The sequence below is a fragment of the Pan paniscus genome, chromosome 4 (genome assembly GCF_029289425.2).
Source record: "Pan paniscus chromosome 4, NHGRI_mPanPan1-v2.0_pri, whole genome shotgun sequence".
Classification (NCBI taxonomy): domain Eukaryota; kingdom Metazoa; phylum Chordata; class Mammalia; order Primates; family Hominidae; genus Pan; species Pan paniscus.
Genome location: NC_073253.2, coordinates 149,927,580 through 149,943,018, shown reverse-complemented (window position 1 = coordinate 149,943,018; position 15,439 = coordinate 149,927,580). Strand labels below are relative to the sequence as shown.

The 15,439-nt window shown below is 44.8% G+C and overlaps 1 protein-coding gene across 4 annotated transcripts in view; it reads right to left on the bottom strand.

Annotated features, from left to right (window-relative positions):
- LARP1 (La ribonucleoprotein 1, translational regulator) overlaps positions 1-15,439 on the bottom strand; it is a 129,646-nt gene that overhangs the window by 78,388 nt on the left and 35,819 nt on the right. The gene's annotated exons all lie outside the window — the stretch shown is intronic.

Here is a 15,439-nt window from a genome sequence, read left to right as displayed (position 1 = left end):
GAGGTTATGGCCAGGCACGGTGGCTCACAGCTGTAATCCCACCACTTTAAGAGGCCGAGGTGGGCGAATCATCTGAGGTCAAGAGTTCCTCACCAGCCTGGCCAACATGGCAAAATCTCGTCTCTACTAAAAATACAAAAATTAGCCAGGCATTGTGGCAGGCACCTGTAATCCCAGCTACGCAGGAGGCTAAGGCAGGGGAATAGCTTGAACCTGGAAGGCAGAGGTTGCAGTAAGCCAAGATGGCACCACTGCACTCCAGCCTGGGCAACAGAGTGAGACTCCGTCTCCAAAAAATAAAAGAAAGAAAGAAAAGAAAAAAGAAAAAACAGAGGTTATATAGCTTGTGCAAACTCATTTGGAAATGTCAAAGCTGGCCAGGCATAGTGGCTCATAGCTGTAATCCCAGCACTTTGGTAGGCTGAGGCAGGAAGATCACTTAAAGCCAGGAGTTTGAGACCACCTTGGGCAACATAGCCAGACCCCCATTTCTACACAAAAATAAAAAATAGAAATGTCAGAGCTATGTCCGATTTCAGAGCAGTCTGATGCCAAAGCCTGTGTTATTGACAGCCTGGCTATGCTGCTAGACCAACATGGTGTCGTAACTTGTCAACCAGTTCATGGCTTCCTTCAATAGCCACGAATTTATAATGTATGTGTTACTTAAATTGGTCAAACAATACCCCACCACTCTCCTGGTAGCTATAGTATATTTGTTTCAAAGATAAGACAAGGGTCAACCTTAGTCCAGAAATCCCAAGCCACATAACATTCCAGTTGGGTCCAGACGGAGCCAATGAATGAGACAATCCTGGGGACCCTGAGACTGGGATTTTATGAGACACTCACCTTTTTCGCCTTACTTACTAACTCCACCACCCATTACAGCCAACCAGGACACATACCCTCCTCCCAGGACCAACTTCAATCTGAGGGTAGGGCAATGTGCAGACAGGGAAGGATGTCAAACATGGTAATTTTAATGATATAATTTATCTCAAAAGAATGATTATGGTGGTATAATTAACACTTCATATGCAGACATTTCCATCTCTAAGGAGCTCTGAGAGCCTTAAGGATGATTATTTAAATATATATCACATCCATTGCTGGAGACAAGGTCTATTGTTTTAAAAGATAATTAAAATTCCTTCCCCTTTGGAATTAAGAAGATTTCCTATAGGATGAATATTTTGCCCACCAGACACATGAATAGATCTAAATCTGGGAATTCCAAACACAGGGCTGGAAAAGATCTTGAAGAGCAATCTGTCCAGGAAAGACCAATATCTAACAAATATAACATCAATTTCAGATTCCCTGCTCATGGCAGAAATTATTAATCACAGCAATTTTTCCCATGAAGGCTGCATGTGTCTTCAGAATCTTTCCCCCTGTAGTACTCAAGGTAGCCACCATTAGTTCATCAGAGTTGGATCCTATTTGCTATTCTGGTTATTAGTTCACTGTTATCCCTTCAATGAGTCAAAAGACTGAAGTTCAGAAAGGTAAATAAGCTCACTCAAAATTACAGAGCTGGTAATACAAAGGCCATGTTACCAAATTTTTGCTTTTTCCTTAATCTCCATCCCTGCCTCTTTGCTCTGTTCAGACTATAATTGGTAAATTATATGGTTTGCACCAGATTCACCTTTCTTTTGTTTTGTTTTGTTTTGTTTTGTTTTGTTTTAGCTAGAGTCTTGCTCTGTCGCCCAGGCTTGAGTGCAGTGGCACCATCTTGGCTCACTGCAACCTCCGCCTCCCGGGTTCAGGTGATCCTCCTGCCTCAGCCTCCCAAGTACCACCACATCTGGCTAATTTTTTTTTTTTTCAGACGGAGTCTCACTCTGTTGCCAGGCTGCAGTGTAGTGGCGTGATCTCGGCTCACTGCAACCTCTGCCTGCTGGGTTCAAGCGATTCTCCTGCCTCAGCCTCCCGGGTAGCTGGGACTACAGGCGCGGGCCACCACACCCAGCTAATTTTTGTATTTTCAGTAGCATTTCACCATGTTGGCCAGGATGGTCTCAAGCTCTTGACCTCGTGATCTGCCCGCCTCGGCCTCCCAAAGTGCTGGGATTACAGACGTGAGCCACCCTGCTGGCTCATCTTTCTTGAATGAGCTATTTTAAATGCCTCTACCAATGATTTGCCGAATGACAGTGGGACTATTACTTAATCTCTTTCAGCATCAGGTGTTTTCAAGTAGAAAATGGAGACAGCAATCCAGCTTCAGATTCCTGCCTGTCTTAGTGGCATGTTGGGGTGCTCTTTTGAGAAATGTGAGCTGCTAATGAAATGTCTATGGTTGCAGGGAAAGGATCAGACATTTTGAGAGCACCTTCTCTAAGAAAGGTACTGTGCTCCTTCTGGAATGTGTTTTTGCTCTAGGGGGTGTATAAATAGAGGAAGGCATTGGCTGGCTACAGCAATACGGTTATGCTAAGGCTCTTGGAGGAAGTGACATTTGAACAGGACTTTAAAGATCAATAGGATTAAATGTTTCTTTCGATTATAAAAGTTACACATGGTCATTACATAATTATTGGGAGAGACAGATTGTCAAGAAGAAAAATCATTTTTATTTCCTTTACCCATCAACCATATCAACTCTTTTTTTCTTCTAGTATCTTTTTACTCTATGCATGGGTGTGTTTTTTTTCTCCTTTCACATGGTTATGATTGATAGGCATATCATTTTATATTTTGATGTTTAAAAACCTTTAATAGGCCAGGCGCAGTGGCTCACGCCTGTAACCCCAACATTGTGGGAGGCCAAGGCAGGCGGATCACCTGAGGTCAGGAGTTGAAGACCAGCCTGGCCAACATGGTGAAACCCCGTCTCCACTAAAAATACAAAAATTAGCCGGGCGTGGTGGTATGCTTGAAACCAGGGAGGTGGAGGTTGCAGTAAGCTGAGATCACGCCACTGCACTCCAGCTTGGGCAACAGAGTGCGACTCTGTCTCAAAAAAAAAAAAAAAAAAAAAAAAAAAAAGTCAGAATGGTGCTTACCCTTAAGGGCATGGTTAGTGACTAGATGGGAGTATGAGAGGCACCCAGCTATAGACTACGAGAATATAATCACTTGGCTGGGCATGGTGGCTTACACCTGTAATCCCAGCACTTTGGGAGGCCGAGGCAGGCAGATCACAAGGGCAGGAGTTTGAGACCGGCCTGGCCAACATGGTGAAACCTTGTCTCTACTAAAGATACAAAAAACTAGCCAGGCATGGTGGCATGCACCTGTAATTCCAGCTACTCGGGAGGCTGAGGCAGGAGAATGACTTGAACCCGGGAGGCAGAGGTTGCAGTGAGCCGAGATTGCGCCATTGCACCCCAGCCTGGGTGACCACGGCAAGACAACATCTCAAAAAAAAAAAAAAAGAATATAAGCACTTGGTGAAAATCTATCAAGCTATACATTTAAGATTTGTGCACTTTTCTACATGTGTGCTATAGGTCAAGAAAAGTTCATTAATCAGTTGCAGGAAAATACATCCATCTAGTAGAGATAATCAAGACTGTTTCCCTGTAATCGCAGCTACTCGGGAGGCTGAGGTGGGAGAATCGTTTGAACCCAGAAGGCAGAGGTTGCAGTGAGCCGAGATCGCACCACTGCACTCCAGCCTGGGCGACAGAGCAAGACTCCACCTCAAAAAAAATAATAATAATAATGTTTCTTTGGACAGAAGGAACAGCACAAAGAAAGTCATAAAAGTAGGAAACGGACAACAGTCCAGGTTGCTTGCAATATTGGTGTTATAATATTTTGTGTAAGCAAACTACCCCAAAATTTAGGGCTTAAAATTTATGAGCAATTTTATTTGCTCATAATTCTGATCTGTGGAAATTTCGGCTGGGTTCAGCTACACGGTTCTTTCTGCCAGTATCTTACTAAAGTCACTCATGCAGTTGTAGTCATGCAGATTGACTTGGACTAGAGGTCCAAGATGGCCTGTCCTGGTTATTGATTTACTGCCTTAGTTGCAAATTTACTTTTTTGCCTGCTCTATTAAAATGGATCTGGGCCCCTGAAATGCCTTTTTCCTTTGACAGCTGGCAGGATGCCCAGCTTTGTCAGTATAGTGTGCTGGGAATACACTGAAGTTTTTTCTTTCTTTGTCTATTTGCTTTTTACAGTCTAGAGGTATTTTTTTAATACCTATTATGCCACGAATTCATAGGGATAGATTCCAGCAGCTCAGGCTCCTATTCATTGGTTCTCACAAAGTGTGTTTGGGTGGAGTGGCTGGTGCTTCATCTGAACCCAGGTACCTTTCTCTTTGGCTTTCTTCTTTTTCTGATCATTTTCCTTCACACTTTTCAGGAAGCTATGTTAGCTCTTAGAATGCTTAATGTGCTCAATAGGCAGATTAATTCTCTTGGCAAGAATCTTGCTCTTGTTTGTTTACAACAAGGCCAATAGCATGCTAGGTAACACTGTAGACTCTTCAGTTTTGCCATGGTAACATTTGTGGGGTATTCCTTTTTGAACAGTATCCATTCTCTCAATGTCTACAATATCATCTTACAGCTTTGCATGTATGTGGCCAAAGGAACAACTCCAGGTTTCCTAAAAGACCTAGAGAACATGTATTAGGTGCTTCTCTTTCCCTTTGTGTTAGTCATTTTGGTGAATTATTGGAAGGTGGCAGTTTCGGCTGAAAGGAAGAAAAGAGTTTTGTTTCCTGGTTACTGTGTGCTGGCTCGCCAGGCTCCTGCAGTGTTGTGCTTCCCCCATGCCCAACTCCTGCAGCATGAATGGCTTCTTGAGCTTCAGGCTCCTGCAGGGCACCATGGCCAGCAGCATCTGGTAGCTAGCAGCTTCCCCAAGAATCCGTCTCAAGTGCTTATGTAGCAAATGTCGATAAAGAGACATTTCCCTATGAACAACTTTCCCTGGCACCTGAGAGGGCCCATTTCCAGCAAGTTTCATAGGATGATTTCTACCAGTTCCACTGACCTGGCAGGGCACCACAGTGACTTCTCTGCCATTTAGTGGGCCCTTTCCAAAAAGATCTAGATCTCAGCCCTGAACGAGCTCTTCCTTGGGTGCTCTATGTCAACCCTAAAGATAGTGGCTGTTCCTCATATCTGCTATTCCTATAGTCTTCAGTGTTCTCTTTCCTTCTTATTAGTCAATCCCCTGTTACTCTAATCCTCTATTATAATTAATAATTCTTCATACTCAACTTTCCATATTCAAAGTACTGTGTGCTTTCTCTCTCCTGGTTGGACCCAAACAGATCCATGCCTCACTCATATACTGTGTCTGATGGTTGGTGTTGGCTGTCGGCTCTGCCTCTCTCTCCATTTTCCCAGAAGGATAGGCTCAACTTAATTACATGGCAGCTGAGTTCCAAAAGGGTGAATACTGAAAACGCAAGTCCTCTTGAAGACCAAGGCTCAGATGCCCCATAATATCATGTCAACTGATCTCTATTGGTCAAAGTAAGCCAAAGGATAAGCCGAGATGCAAAAGGAGGAAAAATGGACTCTATCTCTTGATTGAAAGAGTGGCAAAGTCACACTGCAAAGGAGTGTGGGTACAGGAATGGGAAGAATTGTTGCAACCATCATGGCAGACAATCTACTGTAGACTCATTGCATCGGAATCCGCAGGCTGCTTGTTGAAAGAAGGTTCCTTGGCCCTACACCAGAGGGGCTAAATCTACAGAGTAGGATCTGGGAATCCAAAATTTTAACACCCCCTGCCAAGTGATTCATACTTATATTACAACTTGAGAGCCATTAGCCTATGCTCACACAAGATTTATTTTCTCTTCTTTCTTTTGAGACACAGTTTCACTCTGTTGTCTAGGCTGGAGTGCAGTGGCGTGATCTCAGCTCACTGCAACCTCCACCACCAGGGTTTGAGTGATTCTCCTGCCTCAGCCTGCTAAGTAGCTGGGGTTACAGGCACACACCACCATGCCCGGCTAATTTTTCTATTATTAGTAGAGACAGGGTTTTGCCATGTTGGTCAGGCTGGTCTCAAACTCCTGACCTCAAGTGATCTGCCCACCTTGGCCTCCTAAAGTGCTGGGATTACAGGCAAGATTTCTTTTATTTATTATCATTTAAAAATTTTTACAGATAAAGTTGTATGTATTTATCATGTACAGCATGATGTTTTAAAATATATATACATTGTGGAATAATTAAATCTTGCTAATTAACATTAGCTCACATAGTCATTATTTTTGTGAGAACACAACATTCACTCTCTTAGCATTTTTCTAGGATACAATATGTTGTTGTTAACTTTAGTCACCACGTTGTATAATAGATTCCTTAAACTGAATCCTCCCATCTAACTGAAATTTTGTAGCCTTTGACCAATATCACCCCAATTCTCCCTTCCCCCACAACTACCCTAGACCTTGGTAACCACCATTCTACTCTCTAGTTCTAATGGGATATGATTTATTTTCATTTATGACTTCAAACATATCGTTCCCTTGTCTTCTGGCTTTCATTATTTCTGTGGAGACACTATCCGTTTTATTATTGCTCCCTTCAAAAATTTCCCCTTATCTTTTACTATCAGCAGTTATATCATAATAGGCCCTAGTTACGTAGTTCTGTTTTATTTACTTATTCTGCTTAGGGTTTTAAGTGATTCTTAATTATTGACCAACATCAAATATTGCTTCTGGCTTCATTTCTCTTTGCATTGCGTCTCTTCTGTCATCTCTTCTCCCCTCCCCTCCCTCTCTTCCTATGGGACTTCAATTATACATATGTGGAAATTTTAACCACATTTCATATAAAATATGTATTATATGTGCTGAATACTTTTGATATGGTTTGGCTCTGTTTCCCCACCCACATCTCACCTTGAATTATAATGATCCCCACATGTCAAGGGCACGACCAGGTAGAGGTAAGTGAATCATGGAAGCGGTTTCCCCCATGCTGTTCTTGTGATAACGAGTGAGTCTCACAAGATCTGATGATTTTAAAAGTATCTGGCATTTCCCCTGCTGGTTCTCATTCTCTCTCCTGCTGCCCTGTACGGAGGTGACTTCTGCCATGATTGCAAGTCTCCTGAGGCCTCCCCAGCCATGTGGATCTGTGAGTCAATTAAATCTCTTTTCTTTATAAATTACCCAGTCTCAGGTCTTTCTTCATAGCAGCATGAGAACAGACTAATACAACTTTCTACTGGCTTTCTGGTTTACTAATTTTTATTTTCAGCTGTGTTAATATGCTGTTTTATCCATCTATTGAGTTCTTAATTTCGGATGCTGTATTTGAGGCTTAAATTTTCATTTGATACTCCGTGACAGATTGTACTTATATGCAGAAATTCTCCATCTTGTCATGTAATTTCTTGACTATATTAATCACATATCTTTTAAAGTCCATGCCTCAAAATGCCAAAATCTGGATCTCCTATGGGCCTATTGCTATTATCTACTTTTTTCTCTTGGTTTTCAGCCATGTGGTTTTGTCTACTGAAATGTCAGGTAAATTTTGATCAAATAGCAGGTATTGTATATGAAAAAATTATAGGAAAACCTGAGGCCCTGGATGGTATTATCTTCCTTCAGAAATATTTTAACTTTTGCTTCTACTAGGCATTTACACCTAAGTACTACAAGGGATTGAATTGATGGGGTGCTGGACTTCAGTTTTGTCAGGGCTAGTCTAATTCTAATTCACCTCTACTCCTAGGGTGTTGCCCTTTGGTAGCTCCAGCTGAAGACGTGAAATGTTGGCCAGGTGCGGTGGCTCACACCTGTAATCCCAGCACTGTGGAAGGCCAAGGTGGGTGGATCACTTGAGGTCAGGAGTTTGAGACCAGCCTGGGCAACATGGAGATAACCCTTGTCTCTACTAAAAATACAAAAATTAGCTGGTGTGGTGGTGGGAGCCTGTAATCCCAGCTACTCAGGAGGCCGAGGCAGGACAATCACTTGAACCTGGGAGGCAGAGGTTGCAGTGAGCCGAGATTGTACCGCTGTACTCCAGCCTGGGTGACAGAGCGAGACTTCAACTCAAAAAAAAAAAAAAAAAGAAGAAGAAGAAGAAGACCTGAAATATTTATTAGGGACACTCCTTCTTGGTAGATCCTGAAATCCAATTTTTATTCTATTCCCCAGCCTCATAACACTACCAGACTCTCTGCTCAGTTTCTTAGCCTTTTCTTGAGAAAGAGCATATCCCTTGCGCAGGAAAGTAGTAAGTAAATATGGGGCTTCTTATCCCTCTGGAATCGTGACCCCTTAGGTCCTTGTTGCTTTGGTAGTTCTCTAATGCCTTCAAATACACAAATGCACACACACATTTATTTTGTTTAGCTTTTTTTTTTTTCTTTTGAGACAGAGTCTCACTCTGTCACCCAGGCTAGAGTGCAGTGGCATAATCATGGCTCACTGCAGCCTCAACCTTCTGAACTCAAGCAACCCTTCTACCTCAGCCTCCCAAGTAGCTGGAACCACAGATGCATGCCATCACACCTTTTTTTTTTTTTTTGAGACAGAGTCCCGCTCTGTCACCCAGGCTGGAGTGCAGGGGCACGATTTCGGCTTACTGAAACCTCCGCCTTCTAGGTTCAAGCAATTCTCTGCCTCAGCCTCCCAGGTAGCTGGGATTACAGGTGCCTGCCACCACACCAGGCTAATTTTTGTATTTTTAGTAGAGACGGGGTTTTACCATCTTGGCTAGGCTTGTCTTGAACTCCTGACCTCATGATCCACCCACCTCAGCCTCCCAAAGTGCTGGGATTACAGGTGTGAGCCACCGCATCCAGCCCACACCTGGCTAATTTTAAAATTTTTTTGTAGAGACAAGGTCTCACTATATTGCCCAGGCTGGCCTCAGCCTCCCAAAGTATTGGGATTACAGGTGTGAGGCAACAGGGCTGGCTGTTTAGCTCTTTTAATAATTCCCAGTGGTGGCCAGGCGAGATGGCTCATGCCTGTAATCCCAGCCTTTGGGAGGCCAAGGTGGGCAGATCACTTGAGCTCAGGAGTTTGAGACCAGCTTGGGCAACATGACAAAACCCCATCTATACACAAAATGCAAAAATTAGCTGGGTATGGTGGCGTGCACCTGTAGTCTCAGCTACTTGGGAGGCTGAGGTGGGAGCATCACCTGAGCCTGGGGAGCTCAAGGCTGCAGTGAGCTATGATTGTGCCACTGCACTCCAGCCTGGGTGAGAGAGTGAGACCTTGTCCTAAAAAAAAAAAAAAAAATTCCCAGTGAAGTTGGGGAGCAGTCTTCTAGTCCATAATTACTGGAAATGGAAAGCCTTGTTTACCTAACATTTATCTTGCATTTTTCCATGGGCAGGATTATGCTTTATTTTTCTCTGTAGTGCCAGGGCCTCCTCCTTGCTTTAAGTTATCAACAGACACCATTTAAACAAATGGATAACAGCTTGTAAATTGTTTTCACTTTTATAATCCAATGCTCTAGGCAGGGAAGGAATTACTTCTGTAGTCCTAGATATTGGACCCAGAGAAGACTTGCCTAAAAGTCCCTTGACTAAGGTCCACTGAAAAGTCAGCAGTCTAGCTGAGTCAGAGCTTTAGATTCCTCCTCCAGTAAAGAACAGATGATAATAACAGCAGCTACTCAAGATAGGGCTGCTGTAAAAATTCAATGAGGCAATGTGAATAAAGTGCTTGGCAGAGTAACTGGATCTGTAAATAGGAGTTACGGTTTAAGGAAGGATTAGTATAGTAAACAAGGTGCCTTATTCCAGCTTTCTTTCTACCAGTTTTAGGGTATCACAACAACCAGTGAAATCTCACCACCTTTCCCGTTCTGAGGGCTGGAGACTCCACTCCTGGAAGATCATGGTTGCCTCTGGCAGGATTCAAAATACTCACTACAGTTCTGAGAATGATCTTATACCCATGAAGGCAGGGTTGGGGGATAGCCCTCACTGCTTAGGGGTCCTCTGGACCCTACTGCCCCCTGCTGAAGGCCTCCCTAAAGCCTGGCAATCCAGAGTAGAGGGAGAATCAGTAGCCCTCATGCCAGGGGAGTGGGGCTGAAGGGCCCCATCTTTCTCCCCACTTGTCCCGAAACAAGTCCATATGGCAGAGTAATTAAGAGCACAGAATCCAAATAAAGACAGACTTGGGTTTCAATTCTGGCATACTACTTCCTGGTTGTGGGCTCTTGGCTAAGTCTCTTAATTTCCCTGACTCAGTTTCCTCATCTGTATAATGCAGTTGATAACAGCACCTACTTTTATAGAACTGTTTGAAAGATTAAATGAGACACAATAAATGGTACCTTTTATTTTTTCTCATTATTTTCCCCCCTAGAATATATGTCAGAAGGAAGTGGTACAGCCAGAACTAGAACCTGTATCTTCCAACTCTCCCTTTCTCCACCTTTGCCTATACCACCCCTAAAGTAACTCATGTTTTAGGGTTTACACAGTGCTTCCCAACTTTCCCCATCCCAGTCCATGGTAATACTTGGATACCTGTGGGGCTAAACTTATGAGGAAGCTGTTTGAGGCCTGAAGGTGACTATCCCAGCAGGACCGTGGGCTCTGGCTGCCCCAGTCTCCACCTGGCCACTTATGGCCCAAGGGTTCTATATCTCAGCACACTTGTAACCCATCACTGTTCCCCAGCTGAAAACCTTAGGGTTAAAGCATTGACAACCCCTGTTAGAGCTGGCACTTGCAATGCCCAGCAGTGACACATTAACCCATTGTTGGTAAATCAGTCCTGGACCAGTTACTCAGACTCCTGGTGAGAGTCCAGAGGCCAGAGCCCAGAACATGAAAATTGGGAGGAAAATCAGATGTTGGCTTTCGTTCAGGCTCTACCTCAACTCACTGTATGACCTTGGCCAAGTCACTTCCCTTCTCTGGACTTTACTTTTTTGTCTGAAGCAGAGAAGAGTTAAAACCTAGGAAAGAGGCTGGGTGTGCTGGCTCACGCCTGTAATCCCAGCACTCTGGGAGGCCGAGGTGGGTGGATCACCTGAGGTCAGGAGTTTGAGACCAGGCTGGCCAACATGATAAAACCCCATCCCTACTAAAAATACAAAAATTAGCTGGGCATGGTGGTATGTGCCTGTAGTTCCAGCTACTCAGGAGACTGAGGCAGGAGAATCGTTTGAACCTGGGAGGCAGATGTTGCAGTGAGCTGAGATAGCGCCACTGCACTCCAGCCTGGGCAATAGAGTGAGACTCTGTCTCAAAAAAAAAAAAAAAAAAAACCTAGGAAAGATGCATGAGGTCCCTTTCACCTCTAACATTCTAAGAATGAGGGATTCTATGAATTCTCCACTGCCTGGCTATATCCTGTTCCTGGTGATCTGGTTCCTGTAAGTATAGAAGTGGTAGACTCTTCCTGACTATGCAGGTGACCTCTCCATGTGCTACCGGCTGGTCTCTGAAAATAACCCCTGTCTGGCCCAGAATGAGGGCAGGGTCACACCTGTTCTCTAACCTATCAACAGAACTCCTGAGTCCTATGTATGTTCAGTTTCCTCCTGCCCACCCACCAGCCTGGGGAGAGCAATATTCCCAGGCTCCTGAATCTCCTCTTCTCATAGCTCCCTGGTGTTGCACTATTGTCTGGGTAATGAAGAAGGCAGGGAGGGAAGACAGCAAAAGGAGTCCAGCAGCCTCCCTGCAGGAGGAGGTAGGGATGCTGGAAAAAGGGAGAGGGCGGGGAAGCTGAAGGCAGATCATGTGGAGTCTGGGTTGCCATATTCTGCAGGGGCTAGACTTGGCCTTGCACACAGTGAGGGGTCACTAAGGGCTTTACAGTAGAAGAAAGACGTGGTCAGAACGTGTTTTGGCTCCATGGAAGGCAGCCTGAGGCACAGAGAGAAATTGGGGGCTGTTAGAGAAATGAAGGCCAAAGATAATGCCATAGCAGTGGAAACAGTGAAGAGGAGATATTTAGGAGGTAAGGTGGTAGACTGAGTGACTGGACGTTCAACCATAAATCTGACTGTGTCATTGTGCTGGGTGACTGGGATGATACTGTCATAGGATACAGAGAATATCTGGTTTGTCAGTATGGAGAGAAAGCACTCCACGAGCATGGAGAAAAGGGTGCCAGGCCGTGGAGACAAATACATTACAACCCCTTTAACCGCAGCCTTATGTTCCTTACAGCCTTCTCTGGATTGGTTCTCTCAACACTTGTGCATTATCATCTCCGTCTTGCAAATGAGAAACTTGAGATGAGAAACTTTGCAAATGAGGAACCTTAGCAGCAGAACTAGGATGTTGAATTCCAGTTTCCTGACTCTTGGCCCAGCACTCAGCCACACAAGGTGCTTCCCTGCAGTGGCTCACAGGAAGAGGTACAAGGAAGTTCACCTGTGCCCAGCTGCTTCCCAGCTCCTTTCCCTGGCCTCCCCTACACCCCCAAACCTGCCACCAAATGGTAACGGTAACGTAGGACCCCTTCACTTCTTTCAGCCTCGGCTTTCCTTTATGTCATATGAAGCTGTGGGTGGGGCCACATGAACGTTTTCAACATTCAAACAAACAGAGGAATCCTTGACACTTTTTTTTTTTTTTTTTTTTTTTTGAGACGGAGTCTCGCTCTGTCGCCCAGGCTGGAGTGTAATGGTGCCATCATAGCTCACTGCAACCTCGACCTCCTAGGCTTAAGGGATCTTCCCACCTCAGCCTCTGGAGTAGCTGGGACTATAGACGTGCACCACCATGCCAGGCTAATCTATAAAATATATATTTTTAGAGACGAGGTTGCACTATGTTGCCCAGGCAAGTCTCCAACCCCTGGGATCTAGTGATCCTCCCACCTCAGCTTCCCAAAGAGCTGGGATTACAAGTGTGAACCACCGTGCCCAGCACCCCCCTTTTTTTTTCTTTAAGACAATGGAATCATATGGATCACTGAAATGAACTCAAATAGAAAAGAACCTTCTCAAGCTGAAGCAGAGATTATGGATGCAGACTCAGAGGCTATCTGATTGGATGGTTTTCCCGCTTGCTACCTCAACACATCCACTGTTTGACAGCTTCCTTGACACTTCCAGAATCTCCAGGGTTCCGTAGCCCACAGTTTGCAAACCACTGGCCCAGCAGACTCCTGCATGATCCTCCCAAAACAGAGGTTCTTAGCCTGGGTCCACAAATAGAATTCAGAGTATCTCTGAACTTGGAAGGAAATAATTTTTTTTTCTTCTCTTTTCTTTTTTCCCAAGACATGGTCTCTCTCTGTTGCCCAGGCTGGAGTGCAGTGGCACGATTTCAGCTCACTGCAGCCTCAAGCTCCTGGGCTCAAGTGATTCTCCCACCTCAGCTTCCTGAGCAGCTGGGACTGCAGACATGTGCCACCACACCTGGCTAATTTTTAAATTTTTAGAGGTAGAGTTTCCCTGTGTTGCTCAGGCTTGTCTCAAACTCTCAGGCTCAAGTGATCCTCCTACCTCAGCCTCCCAAGGTGTTGGAATTACAGGTGTGAGCCACTACACCTAGCCTCTGTTTTCCAGTTATGAACCATTACAAACCACTCTCTTTATTTTCCCTAACCTGTAACTCAAGTCAGCATTTTGTTTAGTTATAAATGTAGGCAATGACCCACAGCAGTATTGGCAGTTCCTGTGACTGTGTCACCAAAAGAAATCACAGATATTTTAATATCACATTATGGTTGTTGCAGATCTTTCAAAAATGCCATCTATGGTTAGTATTATTATTATTATTTTTTTTTTTTTTTGAGACAGAGTCTCGCTCTGTTGCCCAGGCTGGAGTGCAGTGGTGCGATCTCGGCTCACTGCAACCTCCGCCTTCCAGGTTCAAGCAATTCTCCTGCTTCAGTCTCCCAAGTAGCTGGGACTACAGGCACATGCCATCACGCCTGGCTAATTTTTGTATTTTAGTAGAGACGGGGTTTCACCTTGTTGCCCAGGCTGGTCGGAAACTCCTGAGGTCAGGCAATCCACCTGCCTCAGCCTCCCAAAGTGCTGGGATTATAGGCATGAGCCACCGTGCCCTGCCAGTGTTACTTTAAAATTACCATAGTTATATCTTTTTTTTTTTTTTTGAGACAGAGTCTCACTTTGTCACCCAGGCTGGAGTGCAGTGGCACAATTTCGGCTCACTGCAACCTCTGCCTCCTGGCCTTAAGTGATTCTCATGCCTCAGGCTCCTGTGTAGCTGGGATTACAGGCATGTGCCACCGTGTCCGGCTAATTTTTATATTTTTAGTAGAGATGGGGTTTCACCATGTTGGTCAGGCTGGTCTCAAACTCCTGGCCTCATGTGATCCACCTACCTCGGCCTCCCAAAGTGCTGGAATTACAGGCGTGAGCCACCACGCCTGGCTACAATAGTTATATCTGCCACTAGACTTCATTTTTAATGTACTAATAAAGAATCACATATTGCTATAGCAATTTCTTTTATTTTGATAGTTGTATTTCAGGATGATTGGTTTCCTTTGTCATCCTATGTATTTTAGGTATTTAAAAATACTCTGAGAAGGAGCCCATAGGTTTCGCAGATTGTCAAGGGATCCATGACATCAATAAGGTTAAAAACCCTTGTCCTAGGACTTCTCTTCCAGAAGAGAGGGAGCTGGGAGCTTGCTGAAGGCTGCCAAAAGAGGGTATGTAGGGCCTAGGATCCCCAGAGGCCCCTCTGCTTCGATGTGCACTCTCTGAACCTGAGGAAAATGAGACAGGAAACTGGGACAGGAGTAAAGGGACTCTGAGAAGTGGAGCAGAGGCCAATAGGCCAGGCTGGCAGGGCTCAGGCTAGGGGCACCGAACTGAATTTCTTAGCCCCTATCCCAGCCAGGCTTCCCAGGACTCCTAGGTCCTAATCTTGCTTCAGTCATTGCCCTTCCCAGCCTCAGTTTTCTTCTCTGAGCTAATACAGTGGGAGCAATCATGGCTTAAAAGTCAAGAGAGACCCTGCTTCTGGATCTACTTCTGCCTTGCCTTGCCACATGACTTTGGGCAAGTCATCACTCCTTCCCACACCAGCTTTCATATCTGTGTAAGAAGGAGATTGGCTGGCTCAAGGATAGCAAATTTCTAATATAGATACTGCCATTCCCCCTTGCCATGCCCACAACAGACATTGTTGAGAGATCTCAGAGTCTGATCATTCCATGCCCATAGGTAGCTTCCAAGCCTTTTCAACACTCTACTTGTTGACTGGAATTGGCAAATGAAGTGGAGCCTATTTGCTATTACTGTACTAGATGATCTAGCTGGGCACAATGGCCTATGCCTCTGGTCCCAGCTACCTAGGAGGCTTAGGCAGGAGGATCACTTGAGTCCAAGAGTTCTGGGGTATAGCACAATATGCTAATCAGGTGTCTGTATTAAGTTTGGCATCAATGTGGTGACCTCCCTGGAATGGGGGGCCACCAGGTTGCCTAAGGAGGGGTGAACTGGCCCAGGTTGGAAATGGAGCAGGTCAAAACTCCAGTGCTCCCATGCTGATCAGTAGTGGGATCATACCT